General features: G+C 37.2%; 1 protein-coding gene across 1 annotated transcript in view; it reads right to left on the bottom strand.

Moving 5' to 3' along the window:
* The window catches only part of tnca (tenascin Ca), a 71,633-nt gene that overhangs the window by 37,862 nt on the left and 9,267 nt on the right, over positions 1 to 24,504 (bottom strand). The window contains exons 6-10 of the mRNA XM_057349859.1: positions 21,059 to 21,170; positions 18,842 to 18,871; positions 14,892 to 14,961; positions 12,918 to 14,626; positions 7,999 to 8,054 (exon numbers count right to left, since the gene is read on the bottom strand). The gene's annotated coding sequence lies outside the window, so the exon portion shown is untranslated. The remainder of the gene's footprint in view (positions 1 to 7,998; positions 8,055 to 12,917; positions 14,627 to 14,891; positions 14,962 to 18,841; positions 18,872 to 21,058; positions 21,171 to 24,504) is intronic.

Raw genomic sequence — 24,504 nt, 5'->3', positions numbered from 1 at the left:
TGATATAAGATTCTATAGAGAGATGAGATAGAATTTTTAATAAGGACGCAGTTTTAATCCAAGCTGAAACTACAAAGCTTCACTCAAACAGAACGACCCGCCTGAAAAGAAATATATATTAGTGTCCAAGATAAACCATTATGAGCCCTCAGCTGATTACCATTGAAACCAGTACAGAATTTATCATCAAATTTACCCCAATACAGTTCTAAATTCATTTTACATCATACATTTTCCAAACTCTACATGTGACATTAGTTTCTGTTTTTATTTCTTCTATGGAATTTGAGAAGAATACCAAGTTGATACGTAAATGAAACTTGTTTTAATGAAAATCTCATGAAAGAGCAACATCTGAGTAAATATGTATTTTCCTTTCGCTGGTGCAAAAGTATAAAGTAAAATACAACATTATTTATGATTTGCTGAGAAAAACATACAGCCGCAGAACAAATTAAAAGACGGTTTCAAAAGAGTTTTTCTAATTTTGACATTTACAATTTATAGGTATGTGTTGAGAAAAAAACAATCATTCTGTGAACTACTGACAGTATTTCTCCTAAATTTCAAATACAAATATTGTTTCTATTTGCATTTATTTGCAGAAAATGAAAACTGGAGAAACAGGTGAAAATAACAGAAAAGATGCTCTGGATTTCTTCAGACCTCAAATACTGCAAAGAAAACAAGTTCATATTCACGTTCAAGCAATACAACAGTCATATTTCTACATGTATTTAGGAAGAGTTTAGAAATGATTTTTTTATGTGATAACCTGGATTTTGATCACAGTTGTCATGTGTCTTGTCATGCTCTCAGTCGTTCACATTGCTGTCGGATGACTTTATGTCACTCCTGAGGTTTGATTTTGTTGAAATTCAACTGGACTGGAATGACCATATACATCTAGAACATTGGAAGCAGCTATATAAAACAGGTCATTTTTTAATGCCCATCAATGGGAAAAGATGCTTTTTGTACCAATGATACGGTTACAGCATCAACCGACAGGACAAACGGACCCATGTAAGTCAACCGAACTTCTCAACGTTTCCTTTCAAACCCCCCGGATTCATTTTGGTATGTAACACACACTTCTGCTTCCCCTCAAGCCCACATTCTTTCTTGTTTAATACCCACTGCACTCTGAAACAATGCACGTCAGATTCAGAAAATAAAACGGGTTGTAAACGTGAAACTTTCTAAATCACTATCTACCCAAACGCCTGATGCCCGTGTGAGACCAACACACCGTGTTTTCTCCACCGAGAGCCACGAAGACGCTGAACGCAAACCAGATCTTGACACCAGAAGTCAGACACATTTTTTAAGTCTGCGTTACAGTTAAATGCAAATAACAGACGCATGAGGACAAAAGTCACAAGAGGTATTTTAGGATCTGTGTTGTTGAGACTTTGGGGCACAAGTCATTTTTATTGACTGATGTAGTGATTAAAACCTCCTTAAGTTTCTGCGCTCCAGGGTTTCCACAGATTGGAAGTTACTGAAAAAACTTTTTAATCAAGTCATGTCCTTCGGTTGCTATTTTCTAAACATCAGTCTATAGATGCCACTAAACAGTGACATTGGTTTGTCTGTTTGTTAGAACCGAGATATGTTGTTGTAATATTAGACGGAGCAGTTTTGAGCATTGTTTATCTGGAACCGCTGTAATATTGTACTCGTCCAGATAGGGCTGGGAATCGAGTCCAAAAAGAATCGATTTCTCGATTCCAAGGCGTTGAGTCGACTCCTCTTTAAGTGCCTTCATAAGCACAAGCCCCGCCCCTTAGCTGATGTCATCGGTCAACTAAATCACATTAGTTTCTTGTCTAAAACAGTATAGTCTTCAGAAAAAAACTGATGGATCAAGTCTAGAGCTGTGGAATGACACAACATATTCTACATGCATAAAAGCAAAAGCTTGTTTGCACTCAGCAGATGTAATTACATGTATCCACACATTTAACAAATCAAATAAGTACGTTTGTCTTTTCAGAGGGACTTTAAATGGACCGTCTTCTCTGTACAGATGAGCTCAGTATGTGCGTGAAGCGAATGACATGTATAAAGCACAGTCTCACAACATATTTATTTGGACATCTGTTTAAAACTTTTTCAACACATTAAATGAGAAGATTAGAAAGAGCAACAGCAAAAACGTGTGCGAGTCTATTAGTCAGTAAAGAGAAATGGAGCTTTATACCTGATCTCTAGAGATCTGTCTGTCATGTACAGAATATGCACAGTATTTTAATACAATTTACTGACTATCGATCTGTCTATCTATATTCCTCAAGTATTTTTGTGTACACGGCTGAATAACTTTAAAAATAGTTAATAGTAATTTGACCTGTGCTTTATTTTGAAAACCGCTAATAAATAACATAATTAATAATATTCTTAATGACACATTGGAATTGCAGGACAAGATCCACATATTTGGTTAAGGTTTTGTTATAGAAACAATAAACAATTAATATATATATATATAAAAAGTGACTGCTTAGAAAATTGCATTGCATTAAAAATGTGTACTTTTTTATAATAAATAAAAATCCGTAGTAAAACAGGGAATTGAGCAGGAATCGAAAACGGCAGCTAGGAATCGATTCTTGAAATCTATTCTTTCGATTCCCAAACCAGGAACTGGAATCGGAATCGACTCCAAAATTTTCAGAATCGAACAGCCCTACAGATACTGGAGAGAGAGAGGGGCAAGAGTGCGCTGGCGCTAAAACTGGAGAGAGAGCGAGAGCGCGTTTTACTCTTTTACTCAATGATGCGTACGGATCATGGATCATCCGCGATCCGTTTCACCACTATACCGCAGGGGAGAGGAAACGCGCGCTGTAGAGTCGTTTGTCCGTTTAGGGCTGCTGTACAAAACATGGCGGCGAATTCAATGTATGTATGGCCAGCTCTGTATGTAGATATAAGTAGTAATACAAACATAACGCTTCATTACATAAGGTCTTTATACACCTCTGAAGACATAGTTTTGTATATCATATTGCATTTCTGTCAATAGATCCTCCTAAAAACCCCGTATTGCTCCTTTAAGTCAGGACCAGTGTTGGGCAAGTTACTCTGAAAAAGTAATTAATTACTAGTTACTTATTACATATTCAATAGTGTAATTAGATTACTGTATACAAATTACTCTCTCCAAAAAGTATTTAATTACTTATTACTAATTACTTTCTATATCCTTTATCCACCTTGATTAGTTAAGTGATTCAAGGATAGACATGAAACGGCTCTTTTATTTCATTTAAATAAATAATATTAAACTACATAAAGTACAATTATTAACTGACCAAAGTATTACAAATGTGAGAATTATACATTAAAGCACGGATTTTAAGGTTCGACTTTGAATTTTGATGTCAATTCCACTATTGCACACACATATATTACACACAGTATTTAGTTTAATTACATCAGAAGTAACTGTAATTAAATTACAGAAAAAATTAGAGTAATCCCTTACTTTACTTTTTCAAGGGAAAATTAATTAAATTACAGTAACTAATTACTTAGTAACTAGTTACACCCAACACTATGGACTAAGGACTATGCCTTAGTTCAATTAAGATATTTAAGTCGCTTTTATAAAAACGCCTTAGAAGAAAACATTACTGGTGTGCATCTCGAGACACAACAATGCCACTGACCTATATTAAGATATGTCAGGGTAATTTATTTTTAGTAAAGACAGCTCAAACATTCATTTTAGTCTGCGACTAGCCTTAAGTCTCGTCTACGAAACCAGGCACATACTGTAACACTAACAATAGCTATTATATGTTCAATCTGCTGTGTGTTAGTAATTATCATGTCTACTGCTGTCCATTTCAACATTAAAATACACTCTGTGTGGATTCCATCCAAATGGAAATAAAGTCACATGCTAAAAAAATCACACGTACTGCAGCTTTATTATGAGCCATCGTCGGGAGATTCTCAGAGGATAAGGGCTGTGTTCATATGTCGATGTTTAAATGGGTGTTAAAGCTCAAATTTAATTCAATCTGACACTAGTCACATGATTAGCGCACATTACTAGTTTGGTGGTTAACAATTCATCAAGTCAATCCACAGAATCTTTCATCAAAATCTGACCATAACAGAAAAGATGGTAAAGTCCTTATCTAAGTCTAACGTTAACTTTGTTTTGCATTTATCCAAAACATCTAAAAGTCTAAAACATAAAGGGCATCATAAATTGAACTCTATCTGGCAAGAATGGCATTCGCTCACGTGTGAGGGAACATTTGGATGGCGTTACAGGGTGCGCGGGATTGATTCAGTTCTGCCTCGTCGTCATTACATGCCAAACACTTCCTGTTGGCTCATCCAATAAAATCAGGCCAAACCACACCTGCATGACAATGCCACAAGTTTATTTTCCATAATGGATCTGAAATGGAATGAAGATGGAGGCCGTTAAGATCACATACACAACCCAGATGGCTGGAAACCCCACAGAGCCGAAGATCACGGCATCATCAGGCCCGGTCAATGACGGCCATAAACCTATAAACTTCATTGTGCAAACACGTGTGATTTATATTGGCCTTCATATCCTCACAAGGTGTTAATCTATTCACAAACACAATCCACAATCGAGTTTTAAGACCCCCGAGCTGGAGCAATTAAACTTTTAGAAATGACATCATAGTTTCTAAAGAATCGAAAAACAAACATGCAGTTACTCCATAGAGACAAACACGAAGAAACAAACGGAATACATCAAGAACTATGTACACAAACATCTATTAGCTCTCTGGGAAAAAGTGAAATACAAGTAGCAGACGGATAATGTTAACAAATCCAGATGACTGTATAACAACACTCTTGAAATATTACAACAACGTATTAAACCAGTGACAGAGCGTGAATAGCGATTGCTTTGCGAAACATCTAAACTGAATATCAACAATGATGTTAATGCAACAAAATCTCACACTTAAAGTCAGAAAAGCCATGAAAGACACATGTAATAAACAGCGGGGCTAGTTGTCTCAATCTCAGTATAAGCCATTCTGTATGCCAGACTGTGATGGTTTGTGGCTATACAGATCATTTAATTCAAAACTAGAAATATTTACTGAAAAAAAACTGTGTAAAAACTGTGACAACTAGCCCCAGTCACTATTTATCCCATTTAAAGCGCACCCCTAAACAAAATGATTCAGAAAAAACAGCATTTCATCTGTGAAAAAAAATGTCAAAACAAAAAAACGAGAATGATGAGAATTAGAAGAACTTCGATTCGTCAATCCGCCAGTGATTTTCCTCAGGACCTGTTGTCCTTTCTAAAGTAAACGGGCTGTAAGTTGATGCAGTAAAGTATGGTGCGTGTGCGTTTCCAAAAGATCCAAGAATCCTCAGGACGTGTCCACCTGGCATTTCATCCAAAACACTGATGCTGGAAATCACGGGTAATGCTGAGGCAGAACACAATCGGGTGTCTCATGAAGATTATTTTAGGGGAAAAAATGCATAAATTGTACCTTTGGCCATCCTGAAGCGGATGAGTAACAGGTTTCAAGTCGTGGCGTCATTCAGCATTTGACATACAGCAGATCTGTCACCCCCGACATAAACATGAACAAATATGGGATTTCAGCCACAGCACCTTCCGATTCATCCATCGGTTCTGAGCGCGCCACATCACGGATACGCACGTGGAAAATCTTGCCTGACTTTCTAAACCTTACGGATCCAAACGGACTCTTGTTTAGTGCCTTTTTAAACGAACACAAATAACATCTCCATGACATTTGAAATCATCCAGAATATCCGATTTCTTTTTACTACTGTTTGGAATGCTTGATTCCGATTAGCCAGTCGCGACATTTGCAGGTTCGTTATTCCCAGATAACGACCTCTCGAAACTAATAACACACGGTAACCTGGATGCAGCAAATCAATTTGACAGGTTTTTTTTGGCAAATTAAATATCAATATGTCTTTTAATAACATATATGACATTATATTTACAAATGATTAAACTTAATTGCCTGCTCGTGACATTTGAATGTCGTTTCTTACCTTAAAACCGAAAGTAAACAGCTTTTCCTCGTGGACGGTCTGCATTCGGTAATAAAATATTTCAAATTCACATTTCATGTCCAGTTTTTTTCTCATGTGGCAAGTAGCCGTGTAACAAGCGCTTCACTTCGCGTCGGGTCCTGATCACACTGTCGCCGATAACAACCGGCTGTCTGTACATTATCCCTTACATAACAACTGGCTTTATTCTTAAAATAGAAGCGGAACAGATTTTAGTGCAAACGGTTTGTAAAAACAGCTGTTGCGTAACATGTTGCTTTCAAATTTAACGTGAATATTGTTTCATGCAAGATTTACATGAAAATCTTGTTCTGCCCGGTGAGATTAAATAGATTTAGTTCAATCTCTGTCTCTGAAAATTGGACCGTTGCTTCTCAAACTATGCTCGTTTTTTCTGAGATACCAAAGTTGGAAGTCAAAAGTTTTGTAATTTTTTAAATACAGTACAGTATCCCCTTAACATGCACATCTTCTATGAACATTAAACCCAAAACGATGAAATGTGACGTATGTATGATATGTTTCCTATATGTTTCGAGACAGGGCACCAGACAGTGATAAATGACACAAGGTTACACCAAGTTCACTGCAAAGTTCCCTGACTGTTGAGAAATGGAAACAGCTTATGTGGAATCATTCAAAATGAGTGACGGTCCGCTGGGTTCTTTACACATTCCAGATCCACCAGCAGCGTGACGGAGCGGGACAGGAAAGAGACACTTGACCCAACAGGGACAGTCACACACGCTTATGGATGCCATACTGGAGATAGATGAACCATAAATCAGCTCGGTGACCTTCACTCAAACCTTCTCTCCTTTACAAGAAGATCATGAAAATGTATGTTTACTGATGTATTTTAAGGATTCGCTCCAAACACAGTCCTGTGGTTTCCTGGTATGAGTGTGCAGCACATGACTAAATCAACTTAATCACGTGCTGGACGTTCTCACATCAACATCAGCACCACCCAAGATGTTCCTGAGAAGATGTCTGGCAGTGACCAAATAAACAAAACATACAGGAACTCTGTCACGATTACAAATCCTCAAGAAATGTTTGGGGCGTAATGGCAATAGGAGAATCGCGCCAGAGTAAAAAAAAAGAATATGTTAAGAGATGCATTTCTATAAAAGGCACACTAGACTTTTAGCAAAAAAATGCTCTTTCCTTTACATAAGAAGTAATAAACCAGGAGATGTGCACACCTGTCCACAGGTGATAACCTTCTAAAACTCTACAATCTACACTAATTTCAGATTATTTTTTTAATACAAATATAATTAAGATGTCGTATTTTATACGAAAGAGCAAATTCTGAGCAATAAATAAAGTATTGTGGGTCCGAAAACATCACTAGTACTGTTGCTCAGAGTTTAAGGTTTGTTTGAATCACAAATGGAAAAAATCCGTTTTTCCTCATTTTTTGAATTAGGGATTTCAGATGTATCTAATTCATCTGAAATGCTTGCAATTCTGAAGATCTGTGGGAAGGAACACCCTAGCAACCGCATGGAAATTCCCTAGTGACCACCTAGAACAACTTCGCAACCATACACACAGAAAACCACTCAAATGTTAGCAACCATGTTTCCCCGGCAACCACTCATCCTAGAGTTATATTGGCTCTGTTTAATCGTCCTCAACAGAAATATAAATCTAGTGTGTATTTTTGCTCGCTTATTTAGCTACTGTAATTCCAGAAATGCTTCCTGAAGTCACATTATACAAACAAACCTCTGAACTACAAGACATTGAGTTATGACAAAATCCACACTGCATTCTGATCATTGCTAAGAAGTGAGCGACCCGTTCCTTTAGTTCATAGAGTGTTATATAATCGCACACTTGAGCCTGGAAACATCTTTTAAAATAACAAAGAAAAAAGTCAATGAACCATTTTTCCATTTCTTGTACCTTTTAAACACCTCCTCAAGTCAAGTAAAGCCGGCCAATCAGATGGAACTTCCCCCCTGAAATACAGACAAAAACAAGACATTTTATAATAGTCATAGTGTTGTTTGTTGACTTCTGAGAATCATTCTATGTTGCTGGCAGAAAACACAGATGTGAAGGATTTCCGAACATGGAATGTTTGATCCAAACAATCGAATGCGCAACGTCTGCTTTTGAGATTTCGTTTGGCTACGGATCGAAGTCTTTGTTTGGGCGCCTGACCTTCAATGAAATGAAACTGGTGGTTCGAGGACAGTTCTACCCGAGAAAATTATGAGCTTCGGGGCATCAGGGTCAGATTGCGTAACAGACAGCAACAAAAAACAAGGGTTGCGAAAATAAGTGCTTTAAACAAGTGTTTTTTTAACTGCTGAGCTAAAGAAAGCTGAGCTTGTCAATGTCACTTTTAACTCAGCCATCCAATCACGTTGCAGGAGGGGCGGGACAAATATCACACCAACCAACCCACACAAATCATCTCGGCAAAAAAAAACGCTGTCACGTGTCCACATCCGCCATCTTCAGCCGCGTTTAACTGTCGCGGTAGACACGGCCGAACAGCATGTTGTATTAAATAGATATGATAAAAATCCAGGAGCCAGGACTACGAATCCTGGAAAATATCTAGATCATTAAAGCAGCAATACAAACACAAATAAATTTGTTTAATTCGACAATTCTAGCTCAGAGGAAACATTCACCCGCATGTTTGAATATTTTTGCAAATGCGTCCTTGAGGTACGTGACTTAAGTTTCCAGGAATCCCTTATGAAGATCTAATAAAGCTCCAAAGCCTCGGCGATGAGACTCATGCCTTCTGTCAGCTTCATCTATACCAGTGCGTGAACTATAATCAAAATATAAATCGGGTAATATCAACTTCAAGTTCATGTCTTTCTGTGTGTCAAGAATCAAAGTACAAGCACATTTTAAAGTAGCGTTGCTGGATCATGATGGGACAGTTCTTGACATTGTTCGATGAATCTCTCTCTGTTTGACAAACACAAGACGCAAATGTTTGTAGTCTTGGCTGGACTGCCACTGTTTATCAGACAAAAGGCATCCGTTTGTATTTAGATTAGACTGTCACTTGCATACCTTTACACTGAGCTGAAGGCTTGAGAGAAAACACTGGACGGCTGTAAGAATAAATATTTATAAATGACGAACTCTAATCCAGAAAACCTCTCACGTGTGGAGTTGAACGCTATGACTCGCTCTCGTGTTCAGAGGTAACTCGGTGACTTTAATATTCAACCGCTGAATGTAAACATTCTTTGAACAACAAAATGATATTGAAGGAGGGACCTGAGCCATACAATATCTAGGGATGTAACTTTTTCACCTATAAAAACATACCGAACCACTCAACACTGTGTAAAAACATTTACAATCGTTCTTTAATTCATCTCAAATAAACTTCCTGCATGACAAAACACGTTTTATATTTCATTTGTCTTTTTGATAGCTGAGAGACAAATGAACGGTCATTTAGCTCATTAACATCATAAATGAATGTTGCTTTTAGTCAGAATAATTAAACATTTTAGAATGATAGCCAGTATCATTTGTGCACATTTTCCAAGACTGTCTGGCAAATTCGCAGCCAAGAGCCAAAGAAAGCAGACGAAAGCGTGACCTCGCCCACGACCTCCACTTTCAAACCAAAGCTAAAGAGTTACAACCACGAGGTCATGACCTTGACTTTCATAGCCTTTAACATTTTTTTGCCGTCTTTTTGTACTTTAACCTTTGATAGCAGATGTTATTTAACCCAAACCGTGTGGTGCAAACTCAAACATTTGTTTATTTATTTAGTGGCGGTTTCACGCGACTGGCCCAAAGTTAACTTCCGTCTGTGTTTGGTTACATTATAACAAATCATTTTACGTTTATATTAATATTTGACGTATATTTTTTATTTATTGTTTCATTCTTAACACCATTCCAGCATCTACGGCTATATTCATGGCGAGAACTATACACAAGTTTGTATACACAAGCATTTAATGTATATTAATATTGTATTGTATATGAATTATTAAGTAATACATTAAGTTTAAACTACTCAACAGTTACTGATTCTTTGCGGAGGCCTACCGGAAGTGAAGTTTGGGCACATAACGTTTGTGCATGTTGTTGCACCTGAAACAAGTTATTTAGCAACTGTCTGTTTTTTTTACTCCTACATTATAACATTTGTCAATAAATGAAATAACCGCCCTGTTTTGGCTCTGCTAATGCACAAAACAGCTTTTTATGTTGTTTTTCATGGGGCATTGTTTTCTTAATTGGACTCCAGGGCAGATCATGTAAACGCTGAAACCAAGAGGCATGTCAAATCATAAATGCCGTTTTCTTAAGCAAATATTCTCATGAACACTTAGTGTGCAATTTTAAAATTCATTTGCGCAATTAAATATACAAACAATAATGTTGCTTTTGTACATACATACAGTCGCAGAAAAAATGAAGAGATTATTGCAAATTTTCATTTCAAATCATCATTTCTAGATGTATTGTGGTCATTCCAGTCCAGCGTCTGTTGAATTTCAACTAAATCAAACCTCAGGAGTGACATAAAGTCATCCAACAGCAGTGTGAACGACTGACAGCATGACAAGACACATGAAAACTGTGATCAAATCCAGGTTATCACATAAAAAAAAATGTTTGAACTTTTCCTAAATACATGTAGAAATATGACTGTTGTATTGCTTAAAAGTGAATCTGAACTTGTTTTCTTTGCAGTATTTGAGGTCTGAAAAACTACAGAGCATCTTTTCTGATATTTTCACCTGTTTCTCCAGTTTTCATTTTCTGAAAATAAATGCAAATATAAATTTTGTTCGAAATTTAGGAGAAATATAGTATATATAGTTAGTTCACAGAATGAAACAAAAGTTCTACGTAAAAGCGAATGCTCACCCAGACCTGCCCGCTTTTCAGAGCCATGAGCTTTGTAAAAAATCTGCGCGTTTCAGAGAGGCGGGGCAAAGAGGAGATACAAACATGCACGGTACGTGGAAAATACAGCGTTTTTGAACTTTAAATCGTGTATACACATTGCATTTCATTTAAAACAAACCATAATATTCCTTTTAGCCGTGTCATATGACCCCTTTAATTATTTCGGCGGCTGGATAGTCATGGCCAATATTGATGTCTACTACTGATGTCAATACTGATATTACTAAAGATGTGTTCAAAAATGCTATATTCATATTGCATAGTTGTACATACTTGAAGTGTAAACTGAAGCGAAGCTTTGAGACGAATTCAAAGACGTTTAAAACCTCTTAAAACATGTCAATTCTGCATGTATTTCTACTTTAGGTGACTATAGAAACTGTACATTTCTGACCAGACACACAAGATGCTATGTATTTCGTGGATCGCTGGGTTTAATGGAAACGTGTAAAGTCCACACCAACTCCAGTGCTTCTGTCATTAAAGCAAATGAGAGACTCAATAAACTCACATGAACTTCAGGAGATGACGCCATCTGTGCCAAACTATTTCTAAGAACAATACAACACCAAACTAATGAAAACACGTCTAGATCTCCATGACAACTGCATCGTCTGTGTCTGATGTATGCGTCTGGATCCAATCCATTACTCAGCGTATCTTTTCACCGTGTGCAAACACTTACTGTGGATATGATGCATCTGTTCTTTATCTCCTCCATCATTACTGTGATTGAAGATCACCAATCTGTGAGTAACCTTAAGTAAAGATGAGTCCCATCCAACTACTAATCCATCAACTCAACCCTTCAGAATGAGCATGCACGCTTGCTTCTTTATTCACCCTTACGTCATTTCAAACTTGTATGACTTTCTTTCTTCTTTAGAATACGAAAGAAGATATTTTGAAAAATGTCGGTAACCAAACAACACTGAACACCACAGACTTCCATTGTATGAACACAAAACCACTGAGACATTTCTTAAAATATCTTCTTTTGTGTTCCACTGTGGAAAGAAAGTCATAGTGTGTCTGCACTTAAGAGCTTGCCTTTGAGGACTTTAAGTTACTTTAGATAAACACACATCTGATGAATGTCAAATATGTTACAATGCAACATGTTATAAACATCAGAGTCCAGCACATTTTATTCACTTTGGCGAGTCAAAATATATGGAAATGATCCACAAATGTCTCTCTCTCTCTCTCCCTCTCTCTTACTTCGGCCACGGAATATAAATGAACAGAATCAACAACAGAAGCCATGGAGATTAACAGTAAGACAGAAGCCATTTGGATGACAAGACACGACAGCACAAATTACAAACACAAACACAAGATCCAGCTGGTGTCGTCCGGCCGGGTCCAGGATCCTGTCAGACCAAACTAACAGATCGTTCCCAAACTACTTCTGTTCCCTCCCACTGAATCTAAAACCACACAACATTTCAATATGATGTGACTTACTAATGATCAGATTGATGGGCTTCACACGAAGAACAAAGTATTTTCTTTTACCTTATAGCTATCGCTAACAGCGGGCCTTGATGTGAGCCAGCGACGTCCTAAAAACTCACATTTACTGACATAATGATCAGTTTTGCATTCGTACAGAAACAATATTAAAATGTATAACATGACCCCATTTATCACTTTACATTCAAGGCTTGCGCTTGGATCAGTTCACTGAATGAATGAACTACACGTCCGCAGGTCAGAAACCATCCAGTGAGTCTGCGGAGACACGAGCGTGAGATTTACATTTCGGCTGAGGTGTTTACTCTGAATCCTCAAAAGAGTTTATCATGATGTGATGAATATATCCGCACATCTCCACCGCAGTTACTTCACCTCTGTGTGTATACATGTAGAGAATCAGGAAAACAGCTCCGTTAAAAAACAACACTTACTGATTTGTGTTCTTGCTCAGGAGACAGACGACTCGAATCGAGTCCTGACGTCCATCCTGGAAGCGGCGCGACCGAACCTTCAGCTGTTTAACAAACATCGGACATGATGCTAGTGTATCTGCAGCGATCTGATCCAGATATCAGACGGGTCTGAATCAATATCAATACACAGCAATCAGGCGATGGAAATAGGTCAGTGACTCAAAGCTGAACGACACTGTTTCTATACGCATGGATCAATTCTTCACCAGATGTAAATCAGTTATCTAAAGAGCACATTCTGTTTGACCTGCTTCTTTCCCGTCTCTGAAATCTGTCACATCTGAAACACAATTCAAGTATATTTTTACAGTGCTTGTCACAATTTTGCATTGTTGCAAAGCAGAAAATACATGTTAGCGGAAGGGATATAATAAAAAAACTGCACGCTTAAAAATAAAGGTGCTTGAAAGGTTCTTCACAGTGATGCCGTAGAAGAACCATTCAGCCAAAGGTTCTTTAAAGGACCATCTCTTTCTTACCTTTTCGTTTTCTGAACAACCTTTTATCGCCACAAAGAAGCTTTCTGTTTCACGATGTTAAAGGTTTTTTTTTTGAAGCACCTTTATTTTTAAGAGTGTGCATAGAAATATGGAAAAGAAAGTGATATAAAAACCAGAAAATGACCAAATACGTGGGATTAAGCTACACTGTTACAAATATTTTGAAAGGTGTATAGTAGAAGCACTAAATGTAAAAAATATGCGTACATTTTTATAGTCCAAATAGGATTCCAAATTCAAAGTGCTATTTTATAAATTAAAAAAAATCGTAATATTTTAATATATGGTCACAGAGTGAATTCTAAAACATCAAAGTACAAAGTGTCACAAAACGCCAAAACAGTGGGATGCAACTGCCTTCAAGTGGAATCAGAAATATCGTAAACACGAGTTCAGAGCAAATGAACGGCCAAGCAAAGTCATATTTACGAGTGTGGAAAACTCTGAATTTAGATGAAACACGAGCTGACAATTTCCATCATGATGGAAAGCAAGTCTGTGGCTAATGGCAGAATGAATAATTTGGCAAAGTTATTTCAATTTTGCATGCTGTATTTTAATCATTTTAAGGCAGGGCGTACAGAACTGCTTATAAAAACTAAATAATATCATTTGATACCATTTTACATTTATGCATTTGGCAAAAATGCATCAATCCAAAGCGACTTACATTGCATTGTACTATACATTTGTTTCTGACTATGTTGGCGTTGCTAGCGCCATGCTCCAACCACTGAGCCACAGGAAAGCAAACAAAAAAAGGTTTCTGTAATAGGCTATACAGTATATCCGGCCATAAGTTTAACAGAAATTTGTATTTGTTATATTGTCTATTGTTTTGTTCGATTTACTTCTATTTTTCAACTTAATGTGTGTTAAGTTTTCCTGGTCCACTTGCATGCAAGCATTAAACTCTGTATGAAAAGGGAGAAATGGGCAAGGATAATTCACTTCCTGATTTACAGCCAAACACAAACACAAAAGTCCAGGGTTTGAGTAAAGATGCCCTTCTCTGCCAAACCGGTCCTGATTAAACCAGACAACTTCACCGCGGCGTGGCTCTGCATGAAAGACATCGTGCCGACTCGTCGGTTATTTGTGGTGTGGCATGACGTCTGGAGATCTGCTGACTTGCTCTGCTCTTGTTTAATGTGGCCCAGGGGTCTCCTTTATCCATAAAAAATATTTATTTTAGAGAAAAGAGCAAGTTGTGACTGGTATGATGTAAATGGATCTACTGTATATTGCATAGCTAAATCAGTCAAAAACATATAGCATGTGTCATTTAGTCATGTTATTCTATACTACATGACTTGTTGTTGTTGTTGAATGTTTGTGGTGCTTTTTTCTATACAACACATTTTTAATAAACAGACCTATATATATTATACTGTACATATTTTGATATATATTGAAAATGTATTGTATTTACTTGAATTGAATTGCTCGACTTGTATTCTGTGCGTCTTTATGATCACCAGACTGGCAAACAAATGCAGAACCTTAAGAAAACAAAGAATTATCTCTGCAAAACCTAACAATCCAAAATGTGAGTTGTGAAACAGAAAATCTGAGCGATCTCATCCCGTATTAACAAGAGCTTCGAGTGTGAGACCATCAAAAACACACATCGACTCAAACAGATAAGGAACTCCTAACCAATGTTTGACTTCACCCGTCTTAAGCCTGTGATGAGTATGGCGTTAGGAGTTGGACAAAACTATGTGAGCGTGAACACAGCGCGCAAGCAGATTACAGCTGCGCGGGCACACTGAAAACGCTCGCGCGTAAAATGTAAACCTGTAGAGATCGCAAATCTCTAACTTGAACACAAAAACCAAGATTGTGCACGTAAATCAAGACTTACAAAGCAGTCGCTCGCGCACAGTATTGACTACACGCGCAAGTGCTACTCTACGCGCGCGTCATTTTGACTTTTGGCACTAAGGGGGCGGGACACTGCGATTTTGTGACAACAAATGCCATTGGCCCTGCTCCTTTCTCGAGCTCCCGTTGTGAATGGCTGTTGCTGCCGCCCTCAAGTCGATGACAAGAACAGGAGATATGGCAGGAAATTGGGGAAAATAGGATCTAAGGAATTCACATTAAGTAATATTTTATATGTTGGACCAAATGCAGGAAAATGAATGTGTGCAGTACGGAGATTTATTAGAAACACTGAGTTAATATAACAAAAAATGAATTTATATGAAAGCCCTTCAGCTCTGCATTCAGACATAGCAAATGTGCATTACCAGTGGTCACCTTTTTGTAGATAAGTCAGTAAAATAGATTAGTAAAATGTGTTATGATATAACGTTATATTACAATTTAACATAGACCTAAGGATTTTTAACATCAACCCTGATACTACAGTCTTGTCATCACTTCAAGAGTGCAGAAGGACCCACAGCATGTCAGCTACTGAAGATGGGCCGATGGTGAAAGCGCTAGCATTAGCTAATGCTAAAGATTCAACATGTTTTACTTACATTTTACGTCACAATCTGTACAAATATCCCCGTGTTTATCTAATCTTTAGCATTAGCTAATGCTAGCGCTTTCACCAACGGCCCATTCTTCAGCAGCCGAAGCAATTAGAGCAGAGGTTATTGGCCCTATATGATGTTCGTTTTATTTATCAAATTCCATTTTCTTCACTTTTAATTTGTGTGTATTCTGCCTTTAAATGCTTGACATGTTCTGTATTCTTTTTAAGAGGTAAATGATTTTTTGTTAAGCGAAAAGCATGTCTAATAAACCATAAAACTTCAATGTATTAGATTTATTTAATATTATTAATATTTATTATTTTTTATATTTATTAAAAGTTTAAGTAAAAAATGTCATAAAAACAATATTTCATTATTTGTTAGGGTTTAGTGAGAAAGACATCGCTTTTTAAATGATGTCGCCATTAAAAAGGCTCATTAGACTATGTTAAAAACAAGAATAGGCTACATTCTGTGTTTTTGAACACATTAAGCTATGTGGGTAAACAAATAATACAGACCAATCGCTTTTTATCTCATGCCAAGCGATAGAGAAACTCGTTAATACAGCAGACGGTCCTATCATATGGATATAGACTTTATATTATTTCACGTATTCTTGTTAAAGAAAACCAAGCTATTTCAGCATGTGAAAGTCGGCTTCCATATTCCGGCTGTAGAGAAAGGAACTCATCCGTTTGCTCAGACTCACAGACAGATGACTCTGTGAAGCAAGTTGATTTGTACTTTTTGATTAAATCATTTTGATAAATGTAATTTCAAACTTTGCTTATCTAAATCAGATGACGCTATATAATCTCTGTTTTATGGACTAACCACTACTCCTTTCTTTCATGTATAAAATATCAAATTCTAGTTCTAATACCAGCGTTTATAATCTTAACGTAATTGTATATAGCTTTTAGATCATTATACTCTTTTTATTTTACATGTCATAGGCCTAATACATCACTATTCAATTACTCATAGAGTTAGAGCACTGCAATCTAGAATGTCAGTCGTTTCTTCAAATAGGCTACAACAGACAACAGTGTTTTGCGCAGTAGGCTAGTGATGTTCAAAAATACGAGCTCGAAGGCTGCTTGCATTCGGCAAAGCCTTTGTATGCACTGCCTAACAAACAAAAAACTCGGGCATTTACCATTGTGCATACAGGAAAATATTTCTGCGCATTTAAGTTCTTTTATTTGCCGTTTAATTAAACTATTTGTAAATGAGTAACAACAGGTTTTTTCATTACATCTTCATTGATAAATTGAAGATACAGGCTGATTCAGTCCTTGAATTATGTTTATTTGTAAAATTTAAATCAAAGGCAGCAACGCCAAAAAGTGAGAGTTCGCTCTTTTGTGTTGTTATAATGATGCCATTGTTTTACGGTGTGCTATACAGATTTTTTTCATTATGTGTTTACAGTTGTGAGGTGAGCAAGGTGCCCCTCCAATGAACACAATGGCCCCCTCACTTACGCCCTATAGCGCCAACTCTGCCTGGACCGTCACGTCGGAGGATTTAAACGTGGAACATCGAAAACGTTAAATTATAATATTATATATATGAAGAGTATGGTAACTCCGTTTTGAATTTTTTTTTTAAACGGAGTTATCTCATTTTGGAACCAAACTCTATATCATAACACATTTTACTAATCTATTTTACTGATTTATCTAAAAGGTGACCACTGGTAATGCACATTTGCTATGTCTGAATGCAGAGCTGAAGGGCTTTCATATAAATTCATTTTTTGTTATATTAACTCAGTGTTTCTAATAAATCTCCGTACTGCACACATTCATTTTCCTGCATTTGGTCCAACATATAAAATATTACTTAATGTGAATTCCTTAGATCCTATTTTCCCCAATTTCCTGCCATCTCTCCTGTTCTGTCATCGACTTGAGGGCGGCAGCAACAGCCAATCACAACGGGAGTTCCAGAAAGGAGCAGGGCCAATGGCATTTGTTGTCACAAAATCGCAGTGTCCCGCCCCCTTAGTGCCAAAAGAAAAAATGACTCGCGCACGTAGAGTAGCACTTGCGCGTGTAGTCAATACTATGTGCGAGCGACTGCTTTGTAAGTCTTGATTTACGTGCACAATCTTGGTTTTTGTGTTCAAGTTAGAGATTTGCGATCTCTACAGGTTTACATTTTACGCGCGAGCGTTTTCAGTGTGCCCGCGCAGCTGTAATCTGCTTGCGCGCTGTGTTCACGCTCACATAGTTTTGTCCAACTCCTAACGCCATAGATGAGGCGTCACCGAGATGAAAAGCACCAAATATTTTTCACTTTGAAGGAGCTTATTTAAATGTTTGGTTGTCATGGTAACCTCACTCACATCATTCCTGGCCCACATGCTTTAATGGTTGTGGAATAAATTGCAATCAACCAATCGGTTGCTTTTGGGGTTGGATCAGAGCCTGTAAAATCAGCGTTCTCTTAAACTTTACTTTAACAGAAAATATATGTTACTGCAAACACCAGAAACAAGAAAAACAGTACAGAAATAGAGATGATATAAAAACAAGAAAATTGTCTAAAATGATCTACTCACTAGTTCACTTAATAGCGAACTAATAACTTCACTTTCTGTATTAAAGTGCTGCTACAGACATCAGTGATACTCAAAATCATGCAACCTAGAAACACCTTAGCAACTGCATAGCAACCACCCATAACACCCCGCAGCGTTTCGCATGTAAACTCTGATGTTGTGATGCTTTGAAGCAAATTACATTTATTTTCACGAAGCACAAAATTGCATAAAGCACAAATCTCCTGTTTTTTTATCACTTTTCAAATATTCCCAATATGTTTGCGCAACACATTCTCACTTTGTTTTAAATACAAGTTTAAAAGAAGGTGCACTTACTCTGTGGAGCAATGTTTATATTCTCGGTCCCTAAAAGGCAAACGAAGCAAGAAACTCAGAGTTAGTCACAGAGAAATGTTCTTATAGAGCCAATACCAACTAAACATAGCCATCTTCGATGTGATTTGTATCATTTAAACTGTAAAAGCATAATTGCAACTAGAAATATAGAAATTAAATATTTGACACACAAAATCTAGTAATGAAAAATGCCTCGTTCATTGCATTGATTAAATCTAAACGAAATTAACAGACGTTTAGTCAAAGTTTGTAAACATCTAAATGTCAAATGCAGAAAATCACACTTTTCCAGAAACAAAAATTCCCCGTAAACATTGGAAAAGTAATTTTCCTAAAATAATGCTTCTACAGGAGCCTGGACAGGAGGACACGTGCAAACGTGTCGTTTTTCTGTCCCAGTAAATTTTCATTTTCCCTTTTATACGTGACAAGCAAATTTCAAAATTGTTACACAATGGCAAAAAGCTTAAGAGTGAATAAAAAATTGTTGACCGGTGAGTGAACTTGAACAAGTGAAATGTTAAATAATTCGGGGTTTTTTTTGCAAAAGCCATTGTTAACCTGGGTTGTGATTTATTAATTCATGAGGTGAAACACAAATGCATTTCCCCCTCCTCGTGGATCCATGTGCAGGCCACATGCTCGCTTCCACATATTAAAGTCATTTCCTGAAATCTTTCCTTTCAGCAGCTTCTATCAGCTTTTACTGAACACCCCTCTACAGTTTCAATGCGAAAAATGACACACAGACCGCATCTGCTAACAACATCTACTGTACTCAAAATTTCCGATAGCAGTCCAAAGCAGCAGCCGTGATTTCCTCTGTCCTGCATTTATAATTGTTTATTGAACACAGCCCCGGGCTGGACTCTGACCCGACAGGCCCGTTTAATGCCAGCACATGCAGCAGAACATCTGTTCTCTGTTCTGCCTCCCACCTGCAGCGAAGGTGAGAAACATCTGGAAAAGTCATTTTACTGAACGCACAGCTCCACTAACCCAACAAATTGTCTGTATGTGCGTGTGCGCCGGCAAAAGAGAGATCCATTTAATTCAAGTATTGAAGCATTTCAGTTATGCATGTATTGTCAATTTCAACAGAAACAAACCTCAGGAATGACATGAAGTCAACCAACAGCAATGTAAGAACTTGTTTTCTTTGCAGTATTTAGGATCTGCAAATATTGCATCCATTTTGTCCCATTTAAATCTTATGCGAAAAAATGCCAATAAAAAACTATATTTTAATTTGAAACGTGAAAGAAATGTTGTCACGAGTGCACAGAATGAAACAAAAATGATCATTTTACATAAACATGTACCTATGAACTCAGAAAAGCTGAAATCAATTTTGGAGTGTTGTTTTCATTTTTTCTGCGGCTGTATTTAAAAATAAATTCACGACCAAAATCATTGGTTATTATGGTAAAAAATCTTTTGACCTCAAGTAAAAAATCCGTAAAAATAGGGCACAATATACTGTTTTTATATGAAGGAATTTTCATTTAGTACAATTGTTTTACCTGTATTTTACATTTTGCACTGCATTGAATTACGTTTTAGCATTAACAGAAATGTCCGTAAAATAAGCAGATAAAGTACTGGCAGAAAATTGCTAGTACATTTCCATATTTTCTGAAAGGCCTGAAACGAGTTGTGTAGACAAAAATATAATTGTGCAGAATTTTTTTTTAATAGAATTGTTTTTGAAATGGATGACTTGGACTGAACAATTAATAAATATAGGCAATAAGGGGCCAGAATACATTGTAAAATTCCTTCAGTGGTATTTAAAAAGCATCTCAGGATCAGACCAAAAACATTCTGTGACATTATAATCTTGATATCTTTAATATTGTCTCAATAAGCCCACGTCAAAGATTGGAATTACAGTGAAATGAATGCTTGAAATCCAACTTTGATGCTCGTCATCTCAGAATTAGGTTTTGAGACTTCAGCCTGGATTTTACAGACTGTGTCACATATAGTTTAAGTCACACCAAAAGTCCTACAGTCATGTGTGCTATAGTTTTGATGAGTTATGTGCGTGTATGTATAGTGTGAAAAAAATAGTACAGTAATTGAAAAAGTGACTTAAAAAATGTGATTTCCGTGTTTTTAAATGCATTTCTGCTGTATGGGATGGGATGTTAATTACAAGCATGTTCAGTGATCTTTATTTAGAGTCAGACTTACTCATCTTTCCAGTCTCTTATGATTGAATCCTAATGTGATGATGTCAGACTCTCCCTTCCTCCTCCTCACAGAACGTATCTTCTCATCTCAGAGCTCACAACAAACCCAGCATCTGTGAAAAAGTAAGGTGACAACCCCTAAAAACTCTTCGCTTTGTATATTCTCGAAACCATTCAAGTGTACACTAAACACAATAAAAAAACAAGCAAAGAAAAAACGCCATTTCTCTAATGTATTAATAAATTAAAAGGAAATGAATGTAAACTGATTTATGGTTCATACAGCACTTTTAAAAATAAAGGTGCTTAAAAAGCAATACCACAAAATAACACATTTGGATCAAAGATTCTTAAGAACCATTTCTTTCTTGCTTTCCACTACAGAACCTTTTGTGCATGCAGAGAGGTTTTGCGAATGTTAAAGGTTCTGTAAGAAACCATCAAAGATTCTTTATTTTTATTAAAGTGTATTGAGTGTAAAAAGTAAAATCTAAGATCAAATCTATTGGATCAAAACTGCAAAGCCCTGTCTAGACTCCTCAAACAAGATGTTTAAAATCCCCCACGGGGTTTGTAGACAATGGAAAACGTGACATCATCTCCGTCTGCCAAAACAAAGTCTGCAAATCCAGGCCAATAGTTCATTAGCTCATCCACGAGGAAGAGTTAAATCAGGGCTTCTGAAGCTACACGTGTGTGGGTCTACGGCTTCACAACGTTACTGCTTCCAATGTGCTCAGGGAAGATAAATGAGGCTATAACCACTCACAGTTATGTCTTTAAACACCCCGGCACGAAGCTAGTAAAGTTTCCAAGCTGTAAAAAGCCTCGGGGGAAAAAAAGATCGGTTTCTATAAGAAGTCTTTCATCTGGAACCTTCAGGTTTGACCCTTTATGACAGAACAGAGGAACTCGGATTCCTAATGCTTATATGATCCTAATATATGTGAAGGTCTAAAGACGTTTTAGAGTATTTTAATGATGACCACAATGCTTTCTCGTATTCAACAGTGTATGAGGTATTCAATAGTGATCAAGGCCCAAAAACCTTAAAAGCAATTGTGACCCTGGACCACAAAACCACTCATAAGGGTCATCTGGACATCATCTGAAGGTTAAATAGATAAGCTTTCCGTTAATGTATAATTTGTTGGGATAGGACAATATTTGGCCGAGATACAACTATTCGAAATCTCAATCTTGAGAAAATCCCTTTGAAGTTGTCCATCAGAGGCGCTGTAACAGGCCGTAAATATATCACAACTTTATGGAACATGATCTTTACTTAATATCCTAATGATTTTTGCCACAAAAGAAAAAACAATAATTTTGACAAATACCTTTTAGTTTATCTAAATAAAGTACAGTCCACCCAAAAAAGAAAATTCTGTCATCATTTACTCATCCTTTTAAACCTGCATGACTTTCTTCTGCAGACCACAAAAGAAGATATTTGGAAGAATGTGGAAAATCAAGCAACATTGAACTTTGTATGAACACAAAACCACTGACACATTTCTCTAAATATATTCGTTTGTGTTTCACTGAAGAAAGAGATTACAGGTTTTGACTGACATGAGGGTAAATAAATGATGACTTTTTTTGGGTTGAACTGTCCTCTTACGACGAACCGGTGCAGGTGAACTCAAGAATTACGGTTTAATATTCCAGTATCAGCTTACTCTGGCAAAACTCAATGTCCCTCCAAGATCTTCCGATACCATCAGGTGCACTTTCTATTGTCCACCTCTGTACTTCATATATCTCTCTGACATTATTAGCGTACAGCAGTCAGATGTGTTCGCTCACTCTTGGGGAGGTTTTCTTGCCAAATGCAGACACAGGTGCTCAAGAATGTTGATGTTTTCCACACACTGACGCTCGTTTTTACGGCTTTGATGGGCAGAGGACTCTCACCGGCAGATTTTATAGCCTTGTAGTTCCTTCTGTTACCACATTTATTTACCCTCAAGATGATGAAATTGCATTTTTATTGTCCCTGCATTCCCATGTCCCCATCCCTTTAAATATTTAAGTACAATCAAATTGGATTTACAAAGGCATTTCAACATACTATTTTAAAGGGGTCATATGGCGCGAATACATGGTTTTCTGTGTCTTTGGTGTGTTATAAGTTGCCCGTGCATGTGTTAGACGCATGAAATTGCAAAAATGAAAGTGTGGGAACAAAAGATGCATTCTATCTAAAAGCGGATGCTCACCCAGACTTGCCTGAAACGCCTCGTGTAACCACACCCCCACAAATCTACGTCAGTTGGTGGTGTGATTTGACTAAGACCGCCCAAATGTGTACGCAAGTAAGGTGGGCGTACCTGTCAGTACAATTGAAGAGGAACCTGATGTTCCAAATATGGTAAGAGGCGTTACATTTCCCTCACACGCTTGCAGTATTCGACCAATCACTACGCACTGGTTAACTGGCCAATCATAGCACACCTCGCTTTTCAGAGCCATGAGCTTTGTAAAAAATCTGCACGTTTCAGAGAGGCGAGAGGAGATACAAACATGCACGGTATGTGGAAAATACAGAGTTTTTGAACCTTAAATCATGTATAAACATTGCATTACATCTAAAACAAACCATAATATTCATTTTGGCCCTGTCATATCACCCCTTTAACAGTTGAAATGTATTTGCTTTTCAAAATAAGTTGAGAAATTTCAACTATTGTGTTATTTAAAAATCAACATTTAAAAAAATGAAGTTGGAATGACTTAGTCCATGTGATTGTACTTAAAGTCACTGTGAACCGGAAGTTGCGATCGTTTTTACTTCCGTGTTTTGACGCATTTCCGTATGAAATGGAATTTCTGATGAGAAAAAGAATGGGCTTGGCTTTCGTCGTTCTCCATGATATGATTGGATATATAAAAACAGCCGTTGCATTTTGAAATGGAACTGGCAGCTTGAAGGGGAGGAGTTAACGGATGCTCCGCCCAAGCCGTCTAACACACGTCATTGAAGATGGATAGTCATTACAGGAAGGAAGTGCATTTTCAGATTTCAACTCAAGATTATGAGGGCACAAGAATGAGAAAGAGAAAAGAGAATGACCCACATTGATAAACTATTTACAATAAACTAGTGTTGTCAAAAGTCCTGGTGGTACTTCGGGTCCAAGTCAGTACCTAAAAATAAAAAAGTTGGCGGTACCTAATTTTCATAAGACCCGGTACGTCAGTGGTAGCTACTGGGTACTGATGCTCTGTCTGACAGGTTGTCAGTGGGAAACTTTTCATGGACGCAATAAGACGTGATGAGCGGATAAGTGCGGCTCTGATCCACAAGAGATGCGCACATGACCATCTTAAACCAGCACACGACCATCTTAAACCAGCACATGACCATCTTAAACCAGCACATGACCATCTTAAACCAGCACATGACCATCTTAAACCAGCACACGACCATCTTAAACCAGCACA

The sequence above is a fragment of the Triplophysa rosa genome, linkage group LG2 (genome assembly GCF_024868665.1).
Source record: "Triplophysa rosa linkage group LG2, Trosa_1v2, whole genome shotgun sequence".
Classification (NCBI taxonomy): Eukaryota; Metazoa; Chordata; class Actinopteri; order Cypriniformes; family Nemacheilidae; genus Triplophysa; species Triplophysa rosa.
This window is presented reverse-complemented; position numbering and strand designations above follow the sequence as displayed.